The following is an 11,886-nucleotide window of genomic DNA, read 5'->3' on the forward strand; positions in this document are numbered from 1 at the left end:
CGAGCCACTGGCCTCGGTGGGGGGGGGGGGCTGAGCTCGCACGCTGCCACCAACCTCACCGGAGCAGCGATCCAGCAAGGACAGCGTGGGATCTTCTCTCCAGACTCAGCGGCGAGGAAGCAGCGGCTCGATCAGAGCCGGCTCAGGCAATCGGACCGCGTGGTCGGCGGTCGCCATTTTGAAGGCAAGAGCGGATGTGCAAGGTGCAGAAAGGCGTGCTGGTCGCAGCTGCCACATTTCAAGCACTGCAACCACCCAGGAGGGCTAGCCGGGCCTGAGCTCCGCCGGTAATCTGGGGAGGGCCCATTGTGCCAGCGGTGCACCAGTCTACGTTTGCCCCGCGGATTGGCGGGTGACTGTTAGGAGCGCGGATTCTAAGGAGCGCCGAATCCGCGCGATAGAAGAGACTGGCATTATCAGAGAGGAGGTAGAGAGAGAGAATCAGAGAATTGTGAATACTGCGATGGCGGAGGCCACCAGGAGCAGAGGAGCGGCTGCTCCAAGCTTCCCAAGGGGATCAGACCAGGGCGAGGGAACCACTCAGGAGGTAGGCCCTGGGTCGAGGGGGAGGTCCATTCCAAGGAAGTGTTCCTCCAAATCCTCCAGGAAGGAAGGGCCCAGGCAAGAGGCTCCCCTGACCAGAGCGGCTGGTAGGAGGGCCAGGGATATCATTAGCCCTTCCCCAGCCAGATCACATTCCTCCCGCAGGCCTTCGCCCCTGCATGAGGAGCCTGGCTCTCCAGGCCCAGAGAGAGACTCCAGGGAGGGCAGCCCCCTATCTCCTCCCTTATCACCATCCAACTCCCCTAGGGCCAGGGGGGATCCCTTTGGTCGCAGGGCAGCAGGTTCCCCCAGGCAACGCTTAGCCCCTCAATCTCATAGCAGAGATAGCAGGGAACCTCCAAGCCTCTCCCCTGCCTACCCAGAGCTCCCTGAAAGCTTCCAAACAGTGCTAGCCAGAGCCATTGCGGATGGCATTGCTTCAGGCATGCAACACCAATTTCAGGGAGCCAGGCACAGATCTACGCTTGGAGCCCCACGAGAACAGGTAACCCAGCCAGAGCCCTCGGGCTTCAGGGACTTCAGAGCCTCCTCTCCCTCCACTGCTAGCGAGGGCTCAGAATCAGAGGGGGAGGAGCAGAAGGACCTTGGGTTCTCAGAGGATGAGGAGGCCATCACTCCAGAGGCCCCTACCATTACAGGGTTATTTCCTCCTTCCTTATTCAGTTCCTTGCTACGCAAGGCCAAGGCCACCGCTGACTTGGACCCCACTCCTCCTGCTAGCCAGGACTCCTCCACTCCCAGTACCAGTGGGGGTAAGAGGAAGGGCCCTTTCCACAGACCCCAGGTGGAGAAGGAGGAGATTCCCACTCCAGACCTTTTCATGGAGGTCCTCAAGTCACAGTGGTCCAAGCCCGGATCGTTCCCCACACCAGGTAGCAATGATCATAGATTTTATAATCTGAATGCCTCTTTCACACAAGCCCTACAGGTTCCTCCCGTGGATGCCCCAGTAGCAGCCTTGGCTTCTTCCTCTGCCGTGGTGACAGGGGATATATCCAACTGCCTGAAGGCAGAAGACAGGAGAGCGGAACTGGTCATGCGCAAGACCTTCCAAGCTGTCTCTTGGGCGATCAAGGCGGCCGCGGCCGCATCTTTCTTTAATAGGTCCACTCTTCTTTGGCTGGAGCAGATTTGTGACAGGACACCAGCATCAGACGTGAGACTTCAGCAGGATATCACGAAGTTGATGGCTGCGACTCAGTTCTCAGCGGACGCCACCCTGGACATGGTAAAGTATTCTTCCAGGGCTTTGTCATCCTCAGTGGCATCCAGACGTCTGCTGTGGCTACGGCACTGGCAGGCTGAATTCCGGGTGAAGTGGCATCTGGCGGAGGCAGATTACATGGGGGACAAGCTTTTCGATCCGGCCCTGGATCCAGGGACAAGAACAAGAGGAAAGTCTTCCCGTCCACGTCCAGATGCGCAGATCACAGGGCGACACCCTACTCCAGGAGACCCTCCTATCGACTCCCTGAGCACGATCCTCAGCAACAGAGGTACTCTGCCCCCAGGTACCCCAGGCAGGGGGATAGGCAATTTTCTAGGGATAGATATAGGTTCCAGCAGCCCGGCAGGTGGCCCTTTCGAGTGGGGGGCGGCTGCCCCTTCCGCAGAACCAAGTGATTCGGGACGGAATCACCCCATTGGCGGCCGCCTTTCCATCTTTGCGGACCACTGGGAGGGCATCACTACAGATGCCTGAGTCCTCCAGACAGTCAGGACGGGTCTCCATCTGGAGTTCCATTCCCAACCCCCCAATAGATTCTGCACCTTTCCTTCCTCCAAGAACCCAGCCAAGCACAATCTCATGCGCAAGGCCATTCATCACCTTCTGGAGATTAAAGCAGTAGAACCAGTCCCGGAGGGGGAGAGGGAGTCTGGGTTCTATTCCCACCTGTTCCTAGTCCCCAAGATCTCGGGGGGTTGGAGGGCCATCCTGGATTTCAAGTTAGTAAACTCCAGGATTGTGTATCGGAAATTTAAAATGGCCTCCCTCAAGTCCATTCTGGAGAGGATCAGACAAGGGGACTTCCTGGCCTCCATCGATCTCACGGAGGCGTATCTCCACATCATGATTGTCCCTGAGCACCGCAGGTTCCTCAGGTTCTCGTATCAGGGCTCTCATTACCAATACAGGGCTCTTCCCTTCGGGCTGGCCTCCGCCCCCAGGACCTTCACCAAGGTACTGTCCGCAGCTGCGGCCTACCTTCGTTCCTTCCCGGTTTGCCTACACTGTTACCTTGATGACATCCTAGTTCTAGCCCCCTCGGTGGTTCGGGCAGAAGGGGATCTCAGTACCACCATTAGCACTCTAAGATCCCTGGGGTTCTTGATTAATCTCGAGAAGAGCCATCTAGCCCCCTCCACCAGACTTCAACATCTGGGAAACATTATTGATTCGGTGGAGGGCAAGGTGTTCCTATCTTAGGAGTGTAGGGACAGCATTGTGGAATTGGTTCAAGAGATTCGCAGGTCTCGATCTGTTCCCGTAGCTCTACTTTTCAGGTTTCTCGGGAAGTTCATCTCCTGCATCGGGATCATCCCTTGGGCTCGTCTCCACGCCAGAGAGTTGCAGTGGTTCCTACTTCCCCACCAGAGGAACGGAACAAGAGATGCAAGCTTCAAGGTCCTGGTGACTCCACAGGTGCTTCTCTCCCTCCGCTGGTGGCTGTCTCCGGCCCTGGCCAAGGGTTCCCTTTTCAGGGAGCCAGACAGGCTGGTCCTAACGACGGATGCGAGTCTGTTCGGCTGGGGGGCCCACTTGCAGTCCCAGTTGGCCCAGGGTCGGTGGACCCCGACGGACCTGCGGAGGAATATCAACTGGCTGGAGCTCAGAGCGATCCACCTAGCTCTTCGGCGGTTCAAGCAGATGGTCGTCGGGAACCACATTCTGGTACTGACGAACAACGTGGCAGCCAAGGCCCGCAAAAACAAGCAGGGAGGGACCCAATCTGTGGCCCTTCGCGACGAGGCAAGACGTCTCGGAGGCTGGGCGGAGTGGAACCTCCTGTCAATCCGAGCAGAGCACATCTCCGGAGTGGAAAACCAACAGGCGGACTGGATCAGCAGGGAGACAGTAGACCACAGGGAGTGGCAACTTCATCCCAATATCTTCAACCAGATCTGCCAGAGGTTCGGCTACCCATCGGTGGATCTCTTCGCCTCCCCATCGAACGCCCAGCTTCCGAGGTTCATCTCGAGATTCCCAGCACAGGGGACGATTGACACCGACTCCCTACGATGCAGATGGCCGGCAGGCCTCCTTTACGCCTTTCCTCCCCTTCCCCTAGTTCCTGGGGTCTTGAGGAAGTTAGTGGTCATCAGCACCATTGAGGCTTCTAGGAGGAGATCCACCACCCGCATCTACAATGCGACCTGGATGTCCTTTGCAGCATGGTGCCAGACTTCCCAGATAGATCCTTCGTTGGCATCAGTCCCTCAGGTACTGGAATTCCTCCAGGACGGACTGGAGAAAGGGCTGGCCCACAGCACCCTCCGTAGGCAGGTCTCCGCCCTAGCCACTATTCTTCAGGGTGGGGGGGATCCCAGTCCCTGTCACAGGTTCCGGTCATCAAGAGATTTCTCCGAGGGGCGGCCAATCTCCGGCCCCCAGTGATCCACCGTTTTCCCTCCTGGGACCTTCCCACGGTGCTCCAGGCACTCCTGGAGGCGCCTTTCGAACCCCTTAGAGAGGTTAGCCTTCAATTCCTCACCCTCAAGGTGGTCTTCCTCATGGCGATCACCTCAGCCAGGAGGATGTCCGAGCTTAACGCTCTTTCCACCAGGGCAGATCTATGTACCTTTCACAACAACAGGGTTGTGCTTAGGGTCGATCCAGCCTTCATGCCCAAGGTCAATTCTCCATTCCATAGGGGCCAGGAGGAAATCCTGCCGGATTTCTGTCCTTCCCCTGCGACAGAGAGAGAGGTCCTGGCACCGTTTGGATGTGAGAAGGGCTCTGCGCATCTACATGAAGCGCACAGCCCCCTTCAGGCATTCCGAGGCTCTGTTTGTCTCCTTCCATTCCTCAGTTCGGGGCGTCAAGGTCTCCCCGACCACCATCAGCAGGTGGATCAAGTTAGCCAAGGCCTACAAGGCGCGGGGGCTACCCGTGCCGCAGGGCATCACAGCTCACTCCACCAGGAGCGCTGCCACCTCGGCGGCCTGGGCCACCCAAGCTCCCATCGAGGACATCTGTAGGGCTGCCGCCTGGTCCTCACCATCACCCTTCATCAGACACTACAGGCTAGATATGTATGCCTCAGCCGAGGCATCTTTCGGGAGAAGGGTCCTTCATAGTGTGCTGGACACTCGGGAAACTCAGGCCCAATGATCCCTCCCATGGACATCTAGCTTTCGTATGTCCCATCCAGTGACTCCTCCCACACCCCACCTTGGAGACTGTCAGTTGGTCTTACCTGAACTGCATGTCTCAAGGGTGGTGTGGGAGCAGTCACTTCCCGCCCTCAGGCGCCCTTGCGCCGGGCCTGAGCAGGTAGATATGATCAGTCAGGGACCGGGAAGGGAGTTGGGTGTCTCTGTCGCTTCCTTTACAGGTTCCTCTTCATCCAGACCATCGGTTTATCTGGGGAGTCAGAAGGAGGAGCAGAGGGAGTGTCCTCAGATTTACCTCAGTCTCCAGGCAATTGGGCTGTGATAATACCCATCCAGTGACTGCTCCCACACCACCCTTGAGACATGCAGTTCAGGTAAGACCAACTGACATTTTCCCACTGCCCTGAGCTTAAAGCCATGGCTGGGCACTGCGGGCCCGTCCCCCTTTCCATTGTCGCCTCCTCCCAGATCCCATTCCCACGGTGCAAGCCCTTGTGTTAGCGAGGCCATCGTCGGTCGCAGCTGGGTTGGGTCAGTGTTTCGAGGCGGAGAGTAGATTGCGCATCTCCCCAAGGCACCGAGGCACACCCCGCATCAACAAGAGCCGGAAGAAGCTCCAGCAAGAGTGAGGTGCTGGAGAAGCAGCCCCGGCCCCTTTTCCATCCCCCATCGTTACCCTTACATTCTCAGGTGAGGCGAAGTGTGACGGGGAGGGGAGGGGCCAGCCAGTGATGGGAGAGGGAGCCAGAGCAGAGGGCCCAAAGAGTTGCAAGCAGCTCCGGAGCCACGGGTTGCCGACACCCGGGATAGAGAGAGAAATAAAAGACAGATTGGATGGATAGATGGATAGGTAGAAAGGTAGATAATGGATAAATAGATAGGGATAGAGAGATAGAAATAAAAGACAGATAGATTGGATAGATGGATGGCTGGATAGGTAGATAGATAATGGATAAATAGATAGGGGTAGAGAGAGAAATAAAAGATGGATAGGTAGATAGGATATAATGGATAAATAGGGGTAGAGAGATAAAAATAAAGACAGAGATAAATAGAGATGGATGGGTAGATAATGGATAGATAGGGATAGGGAGATACAAATAAAGACAATCAGAAAGATACATAGATACGGACAGATGGATAGTAGTAGATACGTACGTATATTCAGCTACATATGTCTTGCTTAGCAACATAAATGTTGGACTGCATTTTGGACGTAAGTCGAGGACTGCCTGTCCCGTGTCACTTTTTCACACATACACACACCCTCCAAAGCAATTGGAAGATGAATGCATCGTGGACCTTGAGCTGATCGCTGATCTCGTCCTTCAGATCGATGCCCACAGTGAATCAGGTGGGTGCTCCTCTTCCTTCCCCTGTTGCTCTACCGTGGTGGAGTCACCAGAGAAGTGGGTCCAAGCTGGGTTTGCAGGGGAGAATTTACAGGGGTTGCTTTGGTTTGAGTTGGGGAGAACCAATGACAGTTCGTTTAGCCGAACCTGGTTAGCAAAACTGGCAAATCCCATGGCTTTATCTTAGGGGAGGGCCGTTCGGGGTTGGGGGGGGTCACAAGAGAAACGGGGATTGTGTTGGAAAGCAGGACCAATGGAGTGTGAACACCCACGTGTGTAATTGGAAAATAATAATAATAATGGGAAAAAATGGAAGCATAGTGAAAGCATTAGCAAAGGATGACGGTTACAAATACCTAGGTATATTGGAAGCAAATAACATCTTGAATGGAAAAGTCAAAGAGTCAACGCAAAAGGAATACATCAGGAGGGTCCGCAAAATATTGAAATCAAAGCTGAATGCTGGAAACGTAATTAAAGCCATTAATACATGGGCAGTTCTAGTGATACGCTACTCAGGTAGAATCATCAACCGGACTTTGGCTGAACTGGAAAACCTGGACCGGAAAACGCGCAAACTTTTGAATATGCATCACGCTTTTCATCCACAAAGTGACATCGACAGGTTGTACCCACCACAAAAAATAAGGGGCAGGGGGCTATTGCAAATCCATCAAACTGTAGAAGAAGAAAAACAAAGTTTGAATGATTATGTGAACCAAATTACAGAAAAATTGCTACAGGCTGTGAAAACTGAGAACAGCATAAAAACAACAGAAACAAAGGCAGAATATAAGGAAAAACAGCTGGATGACAGATTAAATAGATGGAAAACCAAAGCTTTGCATGGACAGCACTTGAAAAACATTGAAGGAAAATGTGATGACAACGTGACATGGACATGGCTTAAGATGACTTTACAATACAATAGCAGAGTTGGAAGGGACGTTGGAGGTCTTCTAGTCCAACCCCCTGCCTAGGCAGGAAACCCTATACCGTTTCAGACAAATGGCTATCCAACATCTTCTTAAAGACTTGGAGAATAGTTTGACTCCCTCTTCTTTGTGCCAACCCCTGAGATATTGGAACACTGCTATCATGTCTCCCCTAGTCCTTCTTTTCATTAAACTAGACATACCCAGTTCCTGCAACCGTTCTTCATATGTCTCCAGTCCCCTAATCATCTTTGTTGCTCTTCTCTGCACTCTTTCTAGATTCTCCACATCTTTTCTACATCGTGGCAACCAAAACTGAATGCAGTATTCCAAGTGTGGCCTTACCAAGGCATTATAAAGTGGTATTAACACTTCACGTGACCTTGATTCTATCCCTCTCTTTATGCAGCCTAGAACTGTGTTGGCTTTTTTGGCAGCTGCTGCACACTGGTGGCTCATATTTAAAAGGTTGTCCACTAGGACTCCAAGATCCCTCTCACAGTTACTACTATTGAGCAAGTTACCACCTATACTGTACCTGTACATTTTGTTTTTCTTGCCTAAATGTAGAACCTTACTCTTTTCACCATTGAATTTCATTTTATTAGATAGCGCCCAATGTTCAAGTTTGTCAAGATCCTTCTGTATCTTAAGCCTGTCTTCTGGAGTGTTGGCTATTCCTGCCATCTTGGTGTCATCTGCATTACTTCTAGGTGTTCACTAATTCGTTGCTTGATTATCTTTTCCAGAACCTTTCCTGGTATTGAGGTCAGGCTGATAGGTCTGTAGTTTCCTGGATCTATTTTGTTTCCTTTTTTGAAGATGGGAACCACATCAGCTCTTTTCCAGTCCTCTGGCAGTTCCCCGGTGCTCCAGGATCTCTGAAAGATATAGTTCAGTGGTTCTGAGATCTCATCTGCCAGCTCCTTCAGAACCCTGGGGTGTAATCCGTCCGGTCCTGGTGATTTGAACTCGTCTAGGGTAGACAGGTGCTCACTTATCATTTTCTTCCCTATTTCAATTTATGTTCCTAATCTGATTTTTGTGGTGCTGTTTTTGATAGGTTGAACTGTTTTATCCCTTTGTGTAAAGACAGATGCAAAAATGAGTTAAATAGTTCTGCTTTCTCCCTGTTGCTTGTCACCTTTTTTGCCACTTTCTCCCAGCAATGGACCAATTGTTTCCTTAACTGTTGGAAGAAGCTTTTTTTGTTATTTTTTACTTTTGTGGCAAGCCTTTCTTCATTGTGAGCCTTAGCTTTCCTCACTTCATCTTTACATGCTTGGGCTATTTGCTGATATTCTGCCTTAGTTATGTTCCCCCCTTTCCACTTTTTGTACTTATCTTTTTTGTCTTTCAATTTGTCAGAGAGTTCTTTATGCAGCCATGCTGGTTTCTTTTGGGAGCTGTTATTTTTCTTCTTCGTTGGTATTGTGCTAGACTGGGCTTTTGTAATCTCATTTTTCAAAATTTCCCAAGCTTCTTGAGTTGTTTTCCCCTTGAGGATTCTCATCCATGGAATCCTTCCCAAACTCTCTCTAGGTTTATTGAAATTAGCTCTCTTAAAGTCCAAGACTCTAGTTTGACTTTGTTCTACTACTTGTGTTTGCATAATGTTGAATTCCAGTATTGCATGGTCACTTGCCCCCAGGATTCCTGTGGCTTCAACACCTTCTATCATTTCCTCTCTGTTAGTGAGAATTAAGTCCAATTTGGCTTATCCCCTAGTTCTCTTCTCTACATTTTGGGAAACAATGTTGTCTGCTAGGTTCATTAGGAACCTGTTGGATCTTCCACTTGGTGCAGAGTTTGTTTCCCAGTTGATGTCAGGGTAGTTAAAATCCCCCATTACTATTGTGGTGTGCTTCCTACATACCTTAGTTAGCTGACTAGCAAAAAGTTCATCTACTTCCTCTGCTTGGTTGGGTGGCCTGTAGTATAGACCTATGGCAATGTCATTTCCCCCCCAACCTTTAATATTGACCCAAATGCATTCAAGATAGTTCTCATCATTGTTGTGCTCTATTTCTGTAGAGATGTAGTTATTTCTTATATATAGTGCAACTCCACCTCCTCTTTTATTTGGTCTATTTCTTTTAAATAATTTAAATCCTTCTAGATGTATGTTCCATTTGTCGGTTTCATCCCACCAAGTTTCTGTAATGGCAACAATATCGTATCTGCCCACTTTTATGTGACTTTCTAATTCGCCCTGTTTATTCCTCATACTCTGTGCATTGGTGTATAGACATTTGAGTCCATTTTGATTGACCCTGTGTTTACTGTCTACATAACTTGTGTTATGCCTGACTGCCCCTATTTTCTTGCCACTTGTATGATTCATGCACATGGTATGGCACTCACTATTAAATGTTTGGTTTTGCTTGACAGCGGGAGTGACAATCTTACCCGCACAAACGTATGTGTTACATGCACTGAAAACTCTATGAATTTTAAATTGCTGGGGACAGAAATGTTCTGTATCAATTAATTCTCTGTCCCTGCTGTTCAGTTTAAATGTTTATCCAGAAAATCTGTGGATTTAATGCTAAGTAACTCAGTCCCTTTCTTGGATGGGTGCAAACCATCTCTTTTGTACAGTTTTTCATTGGACCAGCTGCAGACATCATGACTAATAAAAGCAAAGCCTTCCCTTTTACACCACTCCTTTAGCCACACATTAAACTCTGCTACACGCTTGCCCTTCCCTTTTTGTTCCTTATATACTGGTAAAACCTCTGAAAAGATAAGCCTACAACCTATACTACTAAGTTCATACCCCAAGCTCTGGAAATCATTCTTCACATAAAGTACATCTTTTTGGGACAGATCATTTGTGCCAAGATGTATAATAGCATCAACGTCACAGTCCTTACTTGCATTCTTGACTATCTTAAAAATATGCCTCTTGTCTCTGCTGACAGTAGCACCTGGCAGACACCTGACCTCTTTCAAAACCTCCATATCCTTTCTTTCATTCTCTATGATGGCTTTCTTCATCAAGAAAGAAATGGAAGGTTTAATGCTGGCTGCTCAAGAACAAGCACTACAAACTAATGCCATGAAAGCGAAGATACAAAAATCCACTGACAATCCAAACTGTCGACTTTGCAACAACAAAGTTGAAACTGTTTCACGTTTAATATGTGAATGCAGCAAAATTGCACAAACTGACTACAAACCTAGACACAACCGAGTTGCTAAATTAATCCACTGCTCATTATGTAAAAAATACAATTTAACTGTATCCAAAAAGTCATGGGAGCACAAAGTGGAAGAAGTTAATGAGAAGGTGAAGATCTTGTGGGACTTTTGAATACAGACGGATTGTCATTTGGAACACAACACGCAAGATATCACGGTTGTAGAGGGCCGAAACGTGCAATTTATTGACATCGCAGTACCAGGAGATGCCATAGTCGAAGAAAAAGAAATGGAAAAAATTGTGAAATACCGCAACCTGGACATGGAAACTACCCAATTATGGATGAAGCATGTAACAGTGATATCCATTGTCATTGGGGCACTTGGTACCATGTCCAAGAATTTTATAAGATACATCAACAAATTGCAGCTTCCTGGACTTCCGGTTGTTCCTGGTGCCGATGGCAGGCTTTTTTTTGAGCCTGTCAGATCAAGAGACAGTTAGAGGTGTTTTTTTACGATCTTTAACACCTCGGACACTCGTAAATTCTTGGAATTTATGAGGGAGAGATTCAGCTGCTGGGTTGAGCCCTCGTGTACCCTCCGGAGTCCGGAGTCCGACGAGGTTTGCCCCCCTTCGCAGTTGTTGTATTCTCCTGCCTTTTTGATAACCTCTGCTAATTAGCAGAACCAGTCGCCGGGAGCAGCCTTAACATCTTAACATCTTAACATCCCAAGAAGGAAGCAAGACTTTTGCAAGTATTTTAAGTTTTAATTGGGGGAAAAAAAAAAGAAATCTCTTTAAAAAGAACGCTACTGCTGAGTTCGAGAGGCGTGGGCTTAGAACAAAGGATTCAAAATGGCGTTGATTTATAGCTGAAAACCTACAGAAAACGAAAGCTAATTACCTGCTGATAGCCGGGGCAGTAAAGGCGGAACGGCTGAAACAACCCTAACTATTAACAATCTTTAAGCCAGTTTACATAACCTGAACTACTTAAATGTCAAAGTTTTAATTTCGAGCAACTTAGAAAGAAACATTTGCAAGTATTAATTTACAGCTGAATACCTAAGGAAAACGAAAGTTAATTGAATGGTGACAGCTAGAGGCGGCTGTAAGAATTATTAATTATGGCAACGGAACAAAAAGCCTCATCGGGTGCTACAATAAATTATCAGGATTTCAAGGACTTTATAAGGGAAGAAAATGCTTTTTTACGCAAAGAAATTAAGGAGGTTAAAGAAATGGTTCAGGATACCATTAAAAAACATGATCAACTTAATAAAAAATTACACACTTTAGCCACAGGTCTGTCAGAAGTTGTTCTTAAGGTGGACAGCAAAGTTGATCATCTGGCTTTGGATTTGGAAACTAAAACGAAGGAAACAGATTTGAAATTTGTTGAAATGGAGGGGAATATGCAGAGGATGGAGAAGGAGATTATCATGATGCAATTCAGATCTATGGAGTACGCTGTTAGACTGAGGGGTATCAGAGAAAACCCCAGAGAGGACTTAAGAAAAGTTTGTGCTGATGCTCTGGCCACGTTATTGAA

At 48.8% G+C, this 11,886-nt stretch overlaps 1 pseudogene across 1 annotated transcript in view; it reads left to right on the top strand.

Annotated features, from left to right (window-relative positions):
• LOC309400569 (ATP-dependent RNA helicase DHX30-like) overlaps positions 1–11,886 on the top strand; it is a 98,264-nt pseudogene that overhangs the window by 84,685 nt on the left and 1,693 nt on the right. The window contains exon 9 of the transcript in view: positions 6,175–6,253. The product of the transcript in view is annotated as an ATP-dependent RNA helicase DHX30-like (transcript). The remainder of the gene's footprint in view (positions 1–6,174; positions 6,254–11,886) is intronic.

Source organism: Natrix helvetica (genome assembly GCF_964273705.1).
Source record: "Natrix helvetica genome assembly, chromosome: W".
In the NCBI taxonomy this organism is placed as follows: domain Eukaryota; kingdom Metazoa; phylum Chordata; class Lepidosauria; order Squamata; family Natricidae; genus Natrix; species Natrix helvetica.